This window comes from Saccostrea echinata, unplaced genomic scaffold, assembly GCF_033153115.1.
Source record: "Saccostrea echinata isolate AGI-Se365-2 ecotype Australia unplaced genomic scaffold, CSIRO_AGI_Sech_v1 ptg000016l, whole genome shotgun sequence".
Classification (NCBI taxonomy): domain Eukaryota; kingdom Metazoa; phylum Mollusca; class Bivalvia; order Ostreida; family Ostreidae; genus Saccostrea; species Saccostrea echinata.
The window spans coordinates 17,375,080-17,385,000 of NW_026889765.1; positions in this window are offsets into that span (position 1 = coordinate 17,375,080).

The following is a 9,921-nucleotide window of genomic DNA, read 5'->3' on the forward strand; positions in this document are numbered from 1 at the left end:
GATTATAAACACCTCAAGATTAATTATACTCAGTATTATAGATCTATAGAGTATAACTTATCTTATTTAAAGCATAGAATGATTAATAATGCTAAGTGAAAAGTACTTGATATAAAGAAGGCAAAACTCTAGTTTGTAATGAAACTTAAAGCTGAACACGATTCGTAAAAGGAATTTGTCCGCCATATTCTTTATTCAGTCGTTTTATCTGAGGGTTCCTATGTAAGCCGTTCACTTTGTTACTGTTCAGTGTAATCAGTTGTCACCTGTGTAGACGGACGTAATCTACATAGCTATTGTAAAACACTCGGTAGCGACAAAAAACTGTTTATTTCTTTCACGGCAGGAGATAAAGAAAACTTAAAACTGTTTCACTTGTGTGTGTACTATACAAACAAACACAAATATACGTCAACTGCTATAAAATGTTAACAAAGGTAATGTAAGATAACAAGCACGAACACGCATCGTCCATTCCAAGCTGGTATCCGTGACAATAAGGCAGTCAAGTGTAACGAATTCGAAGGGTATGCGCCAGTGCTGATATCGAAGATAGTGAATGTTCAATCTAATATGGCCAGTGATGTCGTATGCCTATTTACGAGTCGTGTTCAGCTTTAAATATCAATTTCATTATAAATATTTCAGGATTGATTTTACATTAACTCTATTGTTTGTATCTAATCATCATCGCAGTTTGTTTTAATGCTTCCCATCCTTTCCAGTGATTCCATACTGGGTATTTACCATCTGACACACGAGACTGTGCGTACTCTCCGTTAAGGTTTGATTCGGCACAGTTATCGTACCACCAGGCTCCCTGTCGGTAATTAGCACAGTTACCACTACCCCCGTCGTTGTCTTGATCTTTAGTGATGAACTTCCTACCATTGTGATAAGCCAGACTGTCACCTGTAACAGAGAATAGATGACATTAAAGTCATATGATAATTTATATTTACATTTGCTGTGTTTTTCTACTAAGCCAACTGGGAAATTGATTTGAATGTCATTTTCGTGTATACTCACGCGTAGAAATATGCACGGAGAAACTCGCGCTGAAGTGACGTCATAATGAATTACAGAGACGTTAATAAAAATATGACGATATAGAGCAACGAGAAATTCAAACACTGAGTATATTATTGGTGTTTTTGAACATGTAAAATGTAAATATAAGGAATGTTTTTAAGCTTAATCTGAATTATTGGTGTGTTAATCACACAGACTTGCACGTAGGTACTAGTGCTTCATGAAATATGCCTACGTGACAAGTCTGTGTGATTTACACACCAATAACTCACACAAAACTTAAAAACATTCCTTAAAGGAAATATTTATCCTTACACGGTAATCACCATTGTAGTTGTCATTATTAAGCTCTTAAGTGGTAAATGTTATATTAATACCATGAAATGAGTCGCCTTGTGACCTGTTATAGAATATTGATACCTAAATGATATTTTTTTTAGAATCACAGTAATTAAGAATTAAGAGCCATTCTCTGTAATCTCTTGAACTTTTATATAGGAGCTGTGGCACGCATAGTCTCAGAATTTCTCCAAACTCTCTATGATAAAAGTCTTTGATGCCGTAAACTCGAATCAGGCAAAAATTGGTTGCTACGTGTCATGGTTACCATAGCAACATGTCCTAAAGTTGCATAAAAATGGCATTTTTCAACATGTTCAGAGTCCCACAGCTTACGTTTGCAGCAAAGCAAACAAGTGGCAATGACTGTTTCTGAAAGTTGAAGGCCTGATGTCTTAAATGCATGATAAACATGTTTGGTAAATCAGCTATTACATATGTTATTTTGGAAACAAAGTATTCAAAAGTAATAATTTTGCTCATTTAATTATATAAAGTTATACACTAAAGAATAAAAACAATTATAGGTTGAAGTGCAGGCAAATAATAGACAAAAGATCCTTGTAACATATACTAAGGATGAAATATGATATTTCTTATAGGTTGGCAATGGTTGTCATGGTTTTAATACCACGAAAGGATTTTAAATTTACCCTCTTAATGTTTAAATCTTATCGTATCTTTTTAAAAATCATATTTCTATATAACTGATGATCAAGTTTTGAAGGCGTTGGTGTGATCCTAATTTTCACAAAATTCAAATTTGATTCTTTAAATAGAGCTTTTCTATGGAAATCAGCCGAAAAAATATGCATAAAAATCTGAAAAATATTCTGTTTCCTTGGATACGTTCCCTTGTATGCAGATTCCCAAAACTTTTATGATTGATATTTATGAACAACTAACCTGACTTTCAATTTAGACTACAACCCAATCTCTAACTGGATGCAAAAAAGCTGGCACATAGGGTTTAATATTGATATAAAATTAACAAAATCGAACATTTTCCCTTCTTGGTAACCATAGCAACAGTGCTGTATTTTTCAACAAACTTTATCATTATATGATATTCAACATTAGTTCTACCAGATAAGTACTATTCAAGGTGTGTCAAATAATATGTTTCTTGATTAAAATGTTAGTAAATTCCTAAGGCAGCAAAACAAATATCACATTAAACAACTGGTGCGTTGTTTCCATGGTTACACTGCAAAGAAACAATTAATCTCAATTTTTCTTATGTTGTCGGTGTTGCAAGGTCCGAAGGATTTATATGTGCCAGTCATGAATTTCATTGTTTTTCCTCAAGGAAGAAGCATTAACCCAATCTTAGCAACAGATTTTGCATGGTTACACTGTGTAACCATGGCAACCATGAAAGTTATTTTAAGAATAATATTGCCAATACCTAATTACATAAGGTCAAATATTTTTATTGTTTTCTTAAGTTTTTGATTGAGTTTGATCATGTAACACCTGTCATTAGTGAATATTGAGCATTTTTCAGCATTTGTCAGCATCTAAAAGTATTCCAAATGTACCCATGGTTACCACTTACTTAGAGATAAATTCTTAATAGTTTCTTTATAGCATAAGTGGCACAGAGCTTCATGTTTTTGTGAGAATGGTTTGTTTGTTTTTCTTAGTCTTTATTAAGGATTAATAAAGATTCAAAGTAGCTGAAAATCTCTATTTTTTCCAACTTTTCTGGCTGTTACCATGGCAATCAAGACACATAGCAACAAAATTTTATTTGATATATGTTTCTTGTGTAAAGTTGTAATAATGGGCAAAGTTTCATCAAAATCGGTGACCTTGCGTGGCAAAGAAGTTTAAGTGGTTACAGAGAATCGCTATTAACATCTAAAACATGAATGATGTATGTAACGTGTATATATTACTTCAAACCTCAGTTACATAATCTTTCTGTAAACCACCAGTAAAGTCTTAGTATCGGCATCAATGAGAGAGATGAGACTTAAACTTACATAATGAGTCAAAATAATGTGTTTCTTTTAAGATATCTGTATCATAAAGCGAACGATTTATGAAAATTATGAGTATAGCAAAGATATGACAAACTCAACTGCACTGAAAAGCAAGAGAAGACTGCACGATACAAGTGCCGGAAAAACAAAGGTTGTATCTACCGTTTCGTTGTTATCGTGCATGCCAAGGTCACGCCACTATAGATTTTAGCGTAAACTAGTAAATAACATTCAAATGGAGCATGCAAAGTTGAGAAATATGTTCTAATATTTTTTTTTTACATTGTATCAAAATTCTTGGTCTACCGACGTTCATTTTTTGGTACTTGAGACCACGGTAACTTCTTCAACTTTTCTGCGCACGCGTACAATAAGGAGGAAGAAGTAAAGCAATATTTTCTTCGTCTTGGGTCATACAAAAAAGAAAAAAAAAAATCTCCCTAAAAGTTGATTTTCGAGGTTCTGAAACCTGTAATTTTTGAAAGCTAATACTTTCAGGAATTGAACAAAATTTTCACGACTCATGCAAAAATTCTATGTTTGTCAATTTTCCCGTTTGTGCGTCAAGGTGTCACTTAAATATATGATTGCCTGAACGAGTTACCTGTTATAAAAGGGAAGGGAAGACGTTATTACCCCCATGAAATTTCGAAAAACTGCTTTATGTTTCAAAGACAAAATATATTTCACAAAAATAGTGAATTAGTGAATTAGAATTGGATATTGAGTATGTATAGAAAGTAATCGTGTTAAAAAATCCAAACGTGTAAATTCTTAATTTGTTTGCTTGAAATTTGTTCATCTGTATCTCTACAATTATTGTAATTTGTTGGTCTCAAACTCTTATCTCGAACATTGTACCGTGTAATTCTTGATGTTATTGTGAAAATTCCAAAATGTATCATTTCGTATTTGTTATGTTCCCGTTCGTGTGTCCGTATTTTACACATTCGTACTACAAAAAAAAAAGAAATCTGACAAAGTAAAAATCTACAAGTGTAGAGTCAACATGTTAATCGAATTTTTAGATGACCCTCTATGGAAAGTCTCGGTACTTACGATTGGTAGGTGGTAAATTTACTACAAACAAATGCTGAAAGTCCCGGTATAATACTAGTTTTTGCCTAGAAATACCTTGCAGGCACATATAATATCTACCAGAGTTTTTTTTTTTTTTTTTTTTTTTTTTTTTTTTTTTTTTGGGGGGGGGGGGGTAAGGATATTTTTTTAAGTATACTGTATTATGTATATTTGTTTGCGAAAAAAGATTTTACCAGTGTTTGACTATTCTGCAATAACAAGAAGCCCAAGAGCCTTAACGGTCACCTGAGTATAATACAACAATTTAGAGGATCCATAAACTACTAAATGAAGCTTTGTTGCCCAAAAGCAAGAAATATAGTATGATTAGCATCAAAAAATAATTGGTCTAGTGTCTATCTGTCCCCTATTTATCACTATTACCATGCAGACTATTTAACAAAATGTCTATCTTTTAACCCCTTATTATTACTTCACGCATTGGCCTCACTTGGCCTTTGAAGAACATTTAAAAAGATAGGTTAATTTTGTCTCAATTTTATTCATCTATTATTTCCAAGTCTACCTGATCATTAAAACTGTGAAAGTACTTTTTGTATTTTACAATAAATATTCTTGCATAATTCTCGTATTCTATTAACCTTTCAAATACATTCTTTACAGTGATTAATTATCAAAGGTGAATGGCAAGGGGAATAACTTTGCTTGGCAGAACACAAGTTAAAAGAGCACTGGTCAGGATCAGATCACTTGACTAAATGGTCCAGGTGTTGAAAATTCTGGTAAAAATACCTTTGCATATTAAAACTTCTACTCTGTTTGCTTTGAATATGCCCAGAAGCATAGAAAATTTTCAAAGAAATGCATTTTCACTATATTATTAAATAAATAAAGCCCCACCCTTACATCAGAACATCTGACCAAGGGGCCACGAACTCGCAATTCTGGAAAAAGCACCCTTGCTCATCATAACTATATACTTGTTTCTTTGCTTTATAACCAGTAGTAGAAAAAAAATATTTTGACAGAAATTATGCATTTTCAATATATAATTAATAGAGTCCACCATCTTCACCTAACCCCTGACCCAGGGGCCATGAATTTCACAATTTGGAATTGGCATTCTTCCTTATCATAACCATGCACTTCCTTTGTTTGAATAATACCAAGGAGCAGAGAAGAAGATTTTGAAAGAATTTATACATTTTCCCTACATAATCAATAGAGACCTGCCTTAACACCAGAACCCTTGAGCCAGGGGCCACAAAATTCATAATTTTAGAAGAAGCAACCATGCCCGTCATAACTCATCGTCACTATGTTCTTAGTTTATTTAGTGCCTAGCAGCATAGAAGATTTTCAAAGAATAAATGCAGTTTTACAATATTATCAATAGAGCCCCGTCCTAACACCAGAACTCCTGACCCTGGGGCCATGAAATTCACAATTTTAGAAGAGGCATTCTTGCTCATCATACCTATGTACTCAGTTACTTTATTTAATACCTAGGAGCAGAGAAGAGGATTTTCAAAGAATTAATGCAATTTTACTATATAATCAATAGATCCCCGCCCTAACACAAGCTCCCCTGACCCAGGGGCGATAAAATTCACAATTTTGGAAGAGGCACTCTTGCTTATCATAACTATGTTCTTAGTTAGTTTATTTAATATCCAGGAGCAGGGAAGAAGATTTTCAAAGAATTAATGCATTTTCACTATATAATCAATAGAGCCCCGCCCTTACAGCAGAACACCTGACCCTGGGGCCATGAAATTCACAATTTTGGAAGAGGCATTCTTGCTCTTCATAACTATGTACTTATTTACTTTATATAATACCCAGGAGCAGAGAAGAAGATTTTCAAAGAATTAGTGCATTTTCACTATATAAGCAACAGAGCCCCACCCTAACACCATAACACCTGACCCTGGGGGACCATGAAATTCACAATTTTGGAAGAGGCACTCTTGCTCTTCATAACTATGTACTTAGTTACTTTATTTAATACCAAGGAGCAGAGAAGATTTTCAAAGAAATAATGCACTTTCACTATATGATCTATATAGCCCCGCCCTAGCACCAGAACCCCTGACCCTGGGGCCATGAATTTCACAATTTGGTAGAAGGCTCAATGCTTATTACAATGATGCCAATAGTTTGACTACTTGATGTCCAGGAGTAAAGAAGACGATTTTTAAAGATTGCATTATTTTTGGTGGTTTTAGCCCAACCCCTCAGGCCCCAGTGGGACAGGGACCATGAAATTCACAATTTTTGTTTCCCTTTATTCATAGATGCTATATGCCAAATTTGGTTGAAATTGGTTAAGCGGTTTCAGAGAAGAAGCTAAAAATGTTCAAATGTTAACACACGACGCACGCCGACGGACGAGAACGGATAGCAATAGGTCACCCTGAGTGACTCAGGTGACCTAAAAATTGGGGGAGCTAAGCAGCCTTTAATTAAAAATTTTCATTATAACTAGAGTGTTCCAAGGAACGCATGTGTCGCCTGCTTTGTAGCTTCATAAATGATGTAAATAAATCTTAGTGTAGTTAGCCATAAATGATTTATTTACTACTAGCATGATAGTTCTTGAATGCACAAAAAGCATCCACACATAGTATAAGACTGCGATAGAGTCTGACAATCAGAGAAAATATGATTCCCAACCTTCAAATGAATGATTAAGTTGAAATTATTATAAATGACTTTTTTTTTTTATCATTTTACATGTTTTAATACGTGTTTCAAAGTGTCACTCTACACGATTCGTTGTGAGATACCGATCCCGATGTATTTTCATAAAATTTAAATATCAGTTTGTGTGTAACTGTATATCATATAGTTTCAATGTACAGTATTTTGAGCTCATAAACATGTATAAATGCTAATTATCAACACCCCGCTACTCAAAATTCAAAAGTCTTAAATTAAATTGTCAGGGGTAATTTTTGCAAAGAAGCCAGTCAAGTTGAATTGTAACGCTGGTATTTTTCCTGTTTTATGACAATCAGTGCACATGCTAAATAACATAGACTTACCTCTTAAATGTCAAAAATATGCTGTTTATAGGCACTTTTAACTTTCTTATGAAGTAGGTCAAAGGTAAAGGGTCAGGACGTCGGTAACCATGGCAATGCACATATGCCATAGTGCAAAGCAATATATGTGCAAAATATCAAATCCCTGTCTCTTACAGTTCTTGAGATACAGAGTCTGACAGATGAACAGACGTACAGCTAGATAGACAGATGCCGGGTGAAGTGATCTCTACTGCTTTGCAAAAAGTACCCATGCAGTCCTAATTAAGTAGAAAATATTTTTGGAAATACCCTTTCGAAGACATTTTACCTGCCTTATGGCATCGCGATAAAACCGATTCGACATTTATAAAACTTACTAGATTTACAACTTTTGAACAAATAAAACTTTAATTTCGTAGAAAAGATAACTTCTGAATGAAAATGAGATGCAGTTCACAGGTCTGAAAATTTTTGATTATTTGTTGTTTAACCTCCCTCTTAGGAATTTTTCACTCATATGGAGACGCCACCACTTGTGGGAAACTGCAAATTTTGACCTATACTCGGCACTAAGTGTCACTGAGCAGTGAGGGATCTTTTTCGTACCAGCACCTACTGCAACACATGTACAGGACCTCGGTTTATACGGTCTCATCCGAAGGACCGGTCTCCACGTCCCACAGTGGGATTCGAATCCGCAACGTAAGGATGAACTCCTTACTCCTTGCGGACGATAAATGGGGGCATCTTTTTTACTTTTTTCTTTCTTTCTTTTTTTTGAGAATAAGATTTTGCTACATTTTTGTGTCGCCTGCAGAGCAGAGCTGCACTCAGGGTTCACTTTACCCGGTGTCTGTCTGTCTGTCCGTCTGTAACACCTTGTATCTCAAGAGCTGTAAAAGATAGGGATTTTATATGTACATGTATTCCTTGGCATTATGGCTTTTGTGCATTGCAATGGCTACCGACCTCGTGACCCTTGATCTTGACCTTTGACCTAGTTTACAAAATTGTTAAAAGGACCAATATACAGCATATTTTTGACATTTAAGAGGTAAGTCTATGCTATTTAGCATGTGAACTGATTGTTATAAAACATTATGAAAAATAACAGCGTTACAATCCATTTGGCCTTGAACTTTGACTTACTTTGCAAAAAATACCACATACAGTTTAATTTAACTTATATCTTTTGAATTCTGAGAGGCGGAGTGTTGATAATTATATGTAGCATTTATACGTTTATGAGCTCATGATACTGTACTTTTTCAGTTACATATATATACTATGAAAATACATCGGGATCGGTATCCCACAATGGATCTTGTAGACTGACAATAGGCGTAAAGAATAATACACGTAAAATGATAAAATTAATAAGTATTTATTAATTTAATTTCAATTTATTTATACAATTGAGGGTTGGGAATCATAATTTTTTCATTGTCAGATTCTATCGCAATTTTATACTATCCATGGATTTTTTTTTCAACATGAACTATCATGCTAGCAGTAAATAAATAGCTAACTACACTCAGAGTAATTTACACATTGAATGAAGCTACAAAGCAGGCGACACATGCGTTCCTTAGAACACTCTAGTTATTGATTATGTACGTACCGCTGAAGTAGTCGAAAGTTGTTTTGCTGATTAAAAAAAAATCCAGATTGACGAAAGTTATTGCTTTGATTACTGATGTTCACTTGTGGAAAAAGAATTCAATTTTGTTCTGAAAAATTCATTTATATTTATGTATTTATATAAAACATCTGTAATCTCATTCTGTAGTTTGGCGCACTATTTTTAGTACGATTTATAAATGCCTGGATTCTAGGCTGGATTGTTTAGGCGATTATAGCCCAGAATTAAAGATACATCTCATATTTTGAGTCACAATGACATCCAAGAGCTCCCGAGGGAACTCGGACACAATTAAAAAAGAACCCAACAACAACGGAGGCGGATCCAGCATTTCCAGTTAAAAAGGGGGGGGGTTAAAAAATAAATTACGAGAGAAAGTCGCATTACTTGTAGATAATTTGAATTTCATAGCGAAAGTTCTAAAAGACTTTCTTGATTTTAGGAGGCGCCGGATGCATCCCCCCTTCCGCCACTCAATACAAAAGATTGAAAATGATGTGAAACACAATATAAGAAAAAAATATGAACTGAATTGTCACTGTTAGATAATCTGTATTTCTCTGTACCTGGGCTAGTAGATATAATATACAAATCTAATTAAGTTTTCTTACGAGGGATTTTCTGTAATAGCCCGATAGATGTTTTAAAATGATACCTTATAACTTATATTTACATTTGTGACTTATTCATATTTTATATCTGTCTGATTATAATCTTTAACGCGTGAAACGTTTTATTTTTCAAACCCAACGGCACGTGTTTGATCCACTGAATTGCGCGTCGACTCTTTTATGACGTCACTGAGAAATCACGGCGAACATTTATGACGCGAGAAACCCGTGTTTATACG